General features: G+C 36.8%; 1 long non-coding RNA gene across 1 annotated transcript; it reads right to left on the minus strand.

The window, feature by feature from the left end:
- Positions 1 to 2,002: 2,002 nt before the first annotated feature.
- LOC135255027 (uncharacterized) lies at positions 2,003 to 3,213 on the minus strand. Its single transcript, XR_010330048.1, has 2 exons — positions 2,653 to 3,213; positions 2,003 to 2,284 (listed from the first exon to the last, which is right to left on the minus strand). It is a non-coding gene; the product is annotated as an uncharacterized LOC135255027 (long non-coding RNA).
- Positions 3,214 to 9,350: the final 6,137 nt, after the last annotated feature.

Here is a 9,350-nt window from a genome sequence, read left to right on the forward strand (position 1 = left end):
GACTGAAAATTATATTATTATATGTTTTACGAATTTTGACATGAATATAACAAGTGAGAGTCAAATGTAGCGATATGCCCAATTTTAATACAGGCACATTTTTGGTCCGCTTCTTATGGGTCCTTATGGGGTTTGTTAAGGTGTGCAGTGCTGTTTCCTAACAAACGTAGCTTGCAACGTTAGATACAATGAAGGAAATTTGCTCTTTTGTTATAGTGCAAGCATGTTTTTTATATGAAGGCAATGTTTTGCTGTACTACTATACAGTGTATGTGGCTTGCTAGCAACAGTCCTAGTTGCTAACAGCAACTTAAAACTATTAGTTTTCAACAAGTAAACTCTTGGTTTCCTTTTAAATTGTAAAAATGTCATCTCATAAAAAACAAGTTTTCTACGTACAAAAATGCCAAGTTACACATACAAGACATACACCGTCTATAACTCATTCATTCAGACTGCCAAAATCCAGGCCTGCCATTAAAAGTACTGATATCAAAATGACGCCAAGTTACGGTACTACAAACAATATAGGCTATCTTGCCTCACCGAAATTAAATAAGATGTATTCCAAAGCAATGCTACCCAATATTTCCTCAATTCTTTCAAGTCACTTGGCACTGTGTTTTGTAATCTTACCATTTTACAATGTCATGCAAACTTTGTGTCAGATCAAAGTGTAAAATATTTCGCTTTTTTCCGGAGGCTTATCTGCAGGTAGGAATCCTCTTCACTGTTTTGCTAAGCTAGAACCAGAAAACTTGATAGTGGAGAATAGGAGCAGACGCATATGTCCCAGCAGGCTTTGCATATGAGAAAATAACAACAGTGTGAGAGAAATTAGGAGAAAGGATGAAATTGCATAAATGAAACAATATGTTTTTAGCAGAATGGGCATGTAGGTGAAGGTTGACATGATCACAGACTATAGTGTGAAGTAAATGAAGTGACCATGAGTGAGCTTAGTTTCCTTATCGAATGGTATATATAACAGTCTGTATAAAGCATTAGTCGTTAAAGTGGAGGGTTAAGTAACCTGTGAAATCTATTGCACTGATGTGCTTTTCTCATGTTCAGTACTAGTAGTTATAATTATGAGTGAGTCATGATTTTAAATGTAATGTTTTAATGGGGAGTTGCAGAACGTACATACGTAGTAATTGTTTGTATGTGGCTAGATAGAGAACAGGGCGAGGTATCATGAATGTAGAAACGTGGCGTTTGCCGATAAGAAGGTTTTGTACGGTAGTGAAGTGAAGAAATATAGTTAGTAGAAATGGCACAGTGGTGAACTGGTGTAACTTTTTAATAAAAGGAATACATTTGCCGTCATGAAATGCATATGGGTGGCCGTGAGTGAGTTTTGGTAAAGCAAATATAAGCGTAAGAAAATGTTAGTGTAAAAGAGGAAATTATCTGCCTGAGGGCGAGGCGGGATTCAATCCTTCAACCAGAGGTTTACCAGTCTGTGACTTTGTTAGTGCAGCACCATGACATAGCTATGTAATGTGTGAAATATCATTAGCAAACCTGTCCGTGGTTTTAAAGAAGAACATAGGCCAGTAAGCACAGAAGAGCTCCCGTTGAATCCATACGGCTTTGCAATATTGTAGCCGGTTAATAACTGAACGTGCAGACGGTACGTCATAATGCAGTGTATACGTTCGGTAAACGGCGGGTAGATATGGTGCAAAAGCAATAATTGAGAAGTAGTAGACAATTATTAGTGAGGGTAAAAGCTGGTTAAAGAAACGTGTTCCTAGCTGGGCTTGAACCTACTACCCCCTGTTCTCAAGACTGTAACCTTGCCCACTAGGCCACAGGCAGACTAGCTGTCTAAACTGAAATGTTTCAGAGTAAAAAGGTATGGGTATTTTGCATGTGTATGCAAGTTTTTGATTGGGTCGTGTAGGTGAATATTTGGCTGGTGTCGGTAAAATGTCCAATGGGGAGACATGTTGTTAGTGGGATAGGCGGGGGAAAAAATAAGAAGAAGAAGAAGGAGAAAACGCAAAATCCCCTTAGTTTGGGGGTTTATTGTGTGGGCATGTAAAGTTTAAGTCATGCCAAACCCTGGAGAATTCTTAATTCCAAAATTCATGTCAGCTTTGAAAGCAGAATAACTATTTTTCAGGGGAATCCGAATTACATTGTCACAGGTGTTTGCTACCGGGAATTTGGCACCAGGGATGAACTCTAAAGAAGGCTCCGGAAAAAAGAGGTGGAATCTGGTCACATCCACTTGTGAAAATAAGGAGCTCCTCAAGGGTTACAGCATCATCATGAACTGTAGAACAGAAGAGAATCACAACAAAAAATTAGTACATTATTATACTACAGGTTTGTTTACATCTTCAGGAAAACCCCTACAAAATATTCAACAGACAAGGGGTTGAAACTATTTCTGATATTATTCACAATCACAGTTTCTATAGAATAAGGTCTTTGTACTATGCAGCCTTTTGAACACCCTGTCCCTCCCAACCTACACTTTCACAAAACTTTTTGGCATACTTAGCTAGTTAGTAATATACTACTGAATGTGAAGTTAGCTTACTTTACAAGATTGATTGCTTGCTAACGTTAACCAACTAAACACTACTCAAACATCCAACACTTCACATTGTTTAGCGAGGAAGAAGAAAAAAAGCCTACCTGTAAGATTGTCTGCTGTTCCTTGGAAACCGTCTCAGATTATACAGCGGTGCTGGAAAACTAATTTGTTGGCCTCAACTGAACAAAGAGTTTACCTCAGTGGTTTGGTGGCGTTTTTGGGCATGGCTGTCTCGTGGTGGAGCATTTGTAGTGTCAGGTCTACCACATGCATTTGCAAGTGTTTCAATAAATGTGTCACTGTCTAAAAGTGTTTGGACAAGTTCTCTGGCTCTGTCAGCCATTGCGTACCATTAAAAAATAAGGGCGAAGCACGTTCACCACAAAGCATACAGTAGCTGAAATTAAAAGCGAAGTTCATTCAGAAACAGCACGGCTCACATTAACAAACCCGGGCAAACCCCAGGAAGACCCATAAGAAGCGGACCAAATATGTGCCTGTATTAAAATCCTGAGAGCAAGCGACATTTCACTGTCTCACTTGTTATATTCACATCAAAATTCTTACAGAATATAATAATATAATTTTCAGTCTCAATCCAATTAAAAATTTATTTGTATTGCACTGATTATGTCTTAATAAAGACCCAATGGGATGCCCAAATATATGCCTGTTCCGAATGATATATTGTTTTCAATGTATATATCAGAAATTATGTGTATATATATATATATATCGGTTTTGATGTATAAATATCAAATATGATGTGTATATATATATCATTTTCAATGTATAAATATCAAAAACAATGTATATATATATCGGTTTTGATGTATATATATCAAGAAATGATGTATATATATCACAGTTCAATGTATATATATCAAAAATGATGTATATATCAGACTTCATTAAATATTTCCTGTTTGGCCCCTCATATATATATATGTACTCAACAAAAATAATAATAATAATAATATTATTATATTTATATTTTATATATATTTTATTATTATTATTTAATATATATATATATATATATGTGTGTGTGTGTGTGTACTGAACATAAACGCAACACTTTTAAATAATGCGTTTAAATAATACCTCAAAGATTTGTTCTATGTACACAAAGATCTTATTTCTCTAAAATTTGGCCCACAAATTTGTTTATATAACTGTTAGCTAGCATTTCTCCTTTGTCAAGATAATCCATCTCCTGCACAGGTGTGGCATATCAAGATGCATGATCACTACATAGGTGTTACTTATGATGGGGTCAATAAAAAGACACCCTATAATGTTGAGTATTTTGTTGTTCAACACCATGTCACAGATGCCTCAAGAGTTAAGAGATCATGCAATTGGGATGTTGACTGCAGGAATGTCCTTATTTTTGTAACTTGGGAAACTACGGGGAAGTGTAAGTTTAACAATACGTGGTTGGGAAAAGCATGTTTAGTGCTTGGTTGAAACCAGTGGAGGGGAACGTTTTTGAAGCCTGCTGCACCTTATGCAAGAAAACAGTTAAACTACGAACATTGGGGGTAAAGGCTTTAGAATCACATGGTCAGTCAGAGAAACACAAGACCCAAGTAAAAAACCAACAACAAACATCTGCCATCTCTTCCGTGTTCGCCCCTGCTGCGGGAGCATCAAGTGTGTCCAATGTAGCGTTCCCAAAAAATTTTCCCGACGGTGAAGAATGCCTTACTTGTTTACATTTTGAACAGATGTGGCTCCTGGGTAAATCTATCGTTGTTTTCGTCGCAGCAGTTTTGACACAAGCAATATCGGAAGCGCTATCCTAAAATTTCTTCTTACCGTGAAAAGTGCCTGACCCGCAACCATAGAAATATGTTAACACTGTGACACAATTACATCGAGAAATACTATTTTTGGAAAAAAATGCTATATTCTGTAACTGAATTTAGATCAAACCTACCATGCACAAAAATATAAAAACTATATAATATAAAACAATATGTCAATCTGTGTATAATGTCATCATAGTGCGAAGTGTTTAAAAACATAAAACCACCCCCTTAATAATATAATATAAAAACTGTAGGCTACTCGTTAACTTTAAATATAGGCCAACTAGTCTGATTTTGACAACTTTGTGATTTAACTGGTTCACGTTTTAGTTTATAAAACTCAGAAGTAACTAAAACATCCGCTGAGCACTAGTGTCTTACTACTGGTTAAGCTTTTTAGTATAAATTCTGCAGCCTGCTTGAGAATACTTGGTGTACTAAATGTTGCAAAGAAGTATAATCTTAAGTATATTTTCCTGATGTGTAGGCTTATACTTGTTCAAAAGTGAACGAAGTAGGCTTTCTTATTTTAAGAAAGAATGCTATATTAGTGTGATTATAAAACTTTATGGGGTCCAACTTGTCAAAGTTTCTTTATTCAAGTAGTAGGATGATAGGACAGCACCTCATTCCCAAATTCCCCTCCTCAGTCGGTGAGAATTCTTTTAAGAGCTCCAATCCAATACAGAATCCACAATGCATTATGCTACATCCTCAGCTTGGTTAGACTTCAGTGGATATAGGCTACCTCGACCCACATCGTTTTGTGGGTTTTCTTCTTTCATAGTAATTTTCCTTCATACTTTTTTGCCAGTATGGCCGTGAAATAGGTATTAAATTCTATTCAAAGTGGTCTGAAAAAGGTCTTAAAAAGTCTTAAATTGAACTTGTTGAAACCTGCAGGAACCCTGTCTTCACTGATGAATCACGGTTTCAGCTGTACAGGGCAGATGGCAGGCAGCGTGTATGGCATCGGGTGGGTGAGCGGTTTGCTAATGTCATGGTTGTGAACAGAGTGGCCCGTGGTGGTGGGGTGTTCGTATGGGTAGGCATATCCTATGGGCAGAGAACTCAAGTGCATTTTATCTATGGCAATTTGAATGCACAGAGATATCGTGATGAGATCCTGAGGCCCACTGCCATCATCCACTGCCATCACCTCATGTTTCAGCATGACAATGCATGGCCCCATGTTGCAAGGATCTGTACACAATTCCTTGAAGATGAAAATGTCCCAGTTTTCCATGGCCTGCATACTCAGCAGACATGTCACCCATTGAGCATGTTTAGGATGCTCTGGACCGGCACATACAACAGCGTGTTCCAGTTCCCACCAATATCCAAAAACTGCGTACAGCCATTGAAGAGGAGTGGGACAATATTCCACAGGCTACAATCAAAAATTTGATCAATTCAATGCAAAAGAGATGTGTTGCGTTGCATGAGGCAAATAGTGGTCACACAAGATACTGATCGGTATTCTGTTCATCTCATGGTATCTTCTTTTTTGGGGAATCTGTGACTAACAAATGCATATCTGTATCCCCAATCACATGAAATCAATAGATAAGTGCTTAATGAATCTATTTCAGTTGACAGATTTACGTTTATTACCTTTGAACTCAATAAAATCTTTGAAATTGTTAAGTTTATATTTTTGTTCTATATATATATATATATTACATTAAACACAAACAAACAAACACTACTTTGCTATCAATGAACACTTATGTTACACTGTGAAATATCCTCATTATAAAATACCACTAACCTATTTAAAGACATTCAATTTCAAAAATAATGTATATGACCGAAATATTTTCAGCGGTAACACTTACATTTGGAAGATGAAATCTTATCTGTGTTCAGTAGATGGAAACAGAGACCAAATCAATGCTGTCGTTCCCCAGTCCTGATTTCTGTCCAGAAAACAGTAGGTCTATCAGCAATCATATGCCTTAGCCATGCTCAGAATTTCTCAAGAATAATAGAACATTTTCCAAGAAATGACGAAAGTCATCAATAAGGTTTTGCCAGATGCAGTGTTTTTTACAGCTACCACAGACTGAATGCGTAATGCAGTGATAATGAGACAAAACTTTCAGTTACGCTGAGCTATAAAACACTACTCCAAAAGTAAAATTAGACATATACATTGTTAGAAAGCTTATTCTGTCACCTGTTGGATAGATTAATTGTCAATCAAGCCAGATTGTACTACAAAGGACAACAACACCGTAAACAACATGAGTGGTATTACGCACAGCTATTTCGAAAGGTACCCAGGTGTCACAAATGAGCATATATTTCACAAATGGACTGTCCAAGACAATATATGACCACTCAATCTCAAAAGGGACATCTGTACATGTAAAACCAATGGTAAGGTTGTACATGTACTCAATTTTAGTCACAGATATTGACAGTAGAATGACATGGTATAATTTTCCCAACCATACCGCTAAAGGAACAAAGCCAAAAACCGGAAAATTCTTGATTGGCTAAGTCATTTACCTGATCTGAATCCAACTGAACATGAACATATGCTGAAGAGAAAACGTAAGGCAACTAGCTCACAAAACTAACAGGAGCTGAAGATGGCTGAAGTACAGGCCAGATAAAGTGTTGCTAGAGCAGATACTCAGCAATTGGTGATGTCAATGGGTCACAGGCTTCAAGCAGTCATTGCATGCAAAGGATATGAAAAAAGTACAAAAATGATGGTTCCTGGAAATGGAGGGGGCTTTGTATAAAAAGTACTGTAATTTCTGCATGTAAAAAATGTTTGTGATATGAAATGTATTTTAAAAATCCTTCAATAAAAGCTGAGAATCTGTACTTTAACCACATGAGTGTTCTTTGATTACAAATGTAAAATTGAGAGTACAGAGCCAAATCAAGAAAAAAATGTCCCAAACATATGACCTCACTAATGCTCTTCTGGCTGAATGGAAACCAGTCCCTGCAGCTTGGCCCTGTATTTCTGTATGTGTTCTGCTGTGTCATACAGACTTCTTTTTTGAAGAAAACAAAACCTGATAGATTAAAATGTTCTGTTTTTACAGTATTTTTATGAGATCTGGCTTGCCATCTCAAAAATGTTCATACTCAATATCTCACTGAACATAGTGTCATATTTCTGTCCCAAAAGAAACTGCCTGTAGCTTTATACATCTTGTCTGCTTGACTGGGTTGGACATTTTTTGTTGTTTGGCTGAAAGTTAGTCCAATTATTCAAATTAAATTTTTTGCCTTCTAAACGCAATCCACAGTGGCTATCATTCAGTGACAATATATCTCAATTTAATGCAAATTCAAAGCTTCCTCTATTGTATCTTAGTATGATGAGAAGACAGTTTGCTGAGATACAGTGGTTGAGTAATCCAGGAAGGACCCCCCTTTCAAGTGTAAAATTCAAGTGTACGAATTCAGCTTAGCGGGTTTTGAAATAATCCAGGGAAATATGGCATTTACAAAACAAGGCTCAGTGTGACATAGTTATGAAATGCACATTTCATGTCATTAAGCCCACTGCCTGTAACTTGGGAGGCCTGGTTCTCTACTTGAGTACCTGCAGTGGGACTTATCAAGTTGCATGCAATTTGAAAAAGTGGGCTCTTGAAGACATTTTCCAGCCAGGAAACAAGCAGAGTGGCTTTTAAACCGCTTCTATCCCTCAGCACAAATGAGGATACTGGAGGAAATGAAAGGATGTATACACAGCAGAGATTTACCTTTGTTTCTGGCTGAGTTCCAAGTTCCAGGATACTCTGAACATCCTCTTTGGGCACCCTCTCCCCATTTTTCACAGACTAGATGAAAGAGGGAGACTTATCAATGTGAGATCTTGGAAAACTTCTGCCAAACTGCAAGACACTAGAGTCGAGGACTGAAATATAAGTGCGGGAGACACACATTTACTCAATATATACATCTGTATTTTAAACATAAGACCTATTTTATAAAAAGGCCAGTTCTGTTTTTCACTTCATTTTCACGGCATGTCTTTTCTTCTTTTTGTCTTATTTTACAACTGTCCACTAACCACTGTCAAATAATATTAACGCATCAAATTAATATAGAACAATTGATTAAAACTTCCAAAAGACCAGAAAACAAAAGAAAATGTCAGTTTTTTTATGTCCCTGAAGAAATTCCTGTTGCCCCTGCTAGGTAATTGTCAGCTAAGCAGCTAAGCAGCTGTCATTGGTCTTTTGTACAAAATGAGGAAGTATTATAGTTTTAAGGGTTGAATGTATGACAGTAAATCAAACAAATATCAATTTAAATTGCAGAATGCTCAGGCAATTGTGTTAAAAAGATGTGTGGAGACTTGAGACTTGGAGAAAAAAGGGTGTAAAAAAGACATACAGAAAGTTATAATTAAGGCACATTGTACAGACAGTATTAATAATTAACAAGCTCGTACAAACTGGGCATGGGCCTGGTAATGCTGCTTTCATGGATAACAAATCAAGAGGACTAGCCATAAACTTTGACAGCAAACTGATAGATATGTAGAAGGTGATGATGCACAGTTGTTAGAATATGGTATCCATGGAATACTGAATATGGCATGGGGACAATTCTAAGAAAAAAGATGAATTGACCTGAACATTAGCGATAATATACTTAAATAATTTAGCCAGTTCCACCATATTGGTTCAATAGGCATTATTTAACAACTTTCATAGTGTCATGTGCTCCGACTCTGTCAATTGAATTCTAATGAAAATTATCACACCTTTGTTTCATCACTACATATATGTATTAATGCACATTTTGCCATGCATGATCCTTGGAGAATTTTATGATTTCAGGAAAAATTAATCCATGTTTTTTTACAGACAGCTAAAAATCCTTGTGGGAGTTAGGGAACCATATTGGTAACCAGAAGGTTTGTTCAGTGGTTTAGGGTTTCATTTGACACATTTGCCTCTGCAGCAGTGGATCTGTGGCCAGAGGGAAATACTTGTGGATTTCTG

Source organism: Anguilla rostrata, chromosome 5, assembly GCF_018555375.3.
Source record: "Anguilla rostrata isolate EN2019 chromosome 5, ASM1855537v3, whole genome shotgun sequence".
In the NCBI taxonomy this organism is placed as follows: domain Eukaryota; kingdom Metazoa; phylum Chordata; class Actinopteri; order Anguilliformes; family Anguillidae; genus Anguilla; species Anguilla rostrata.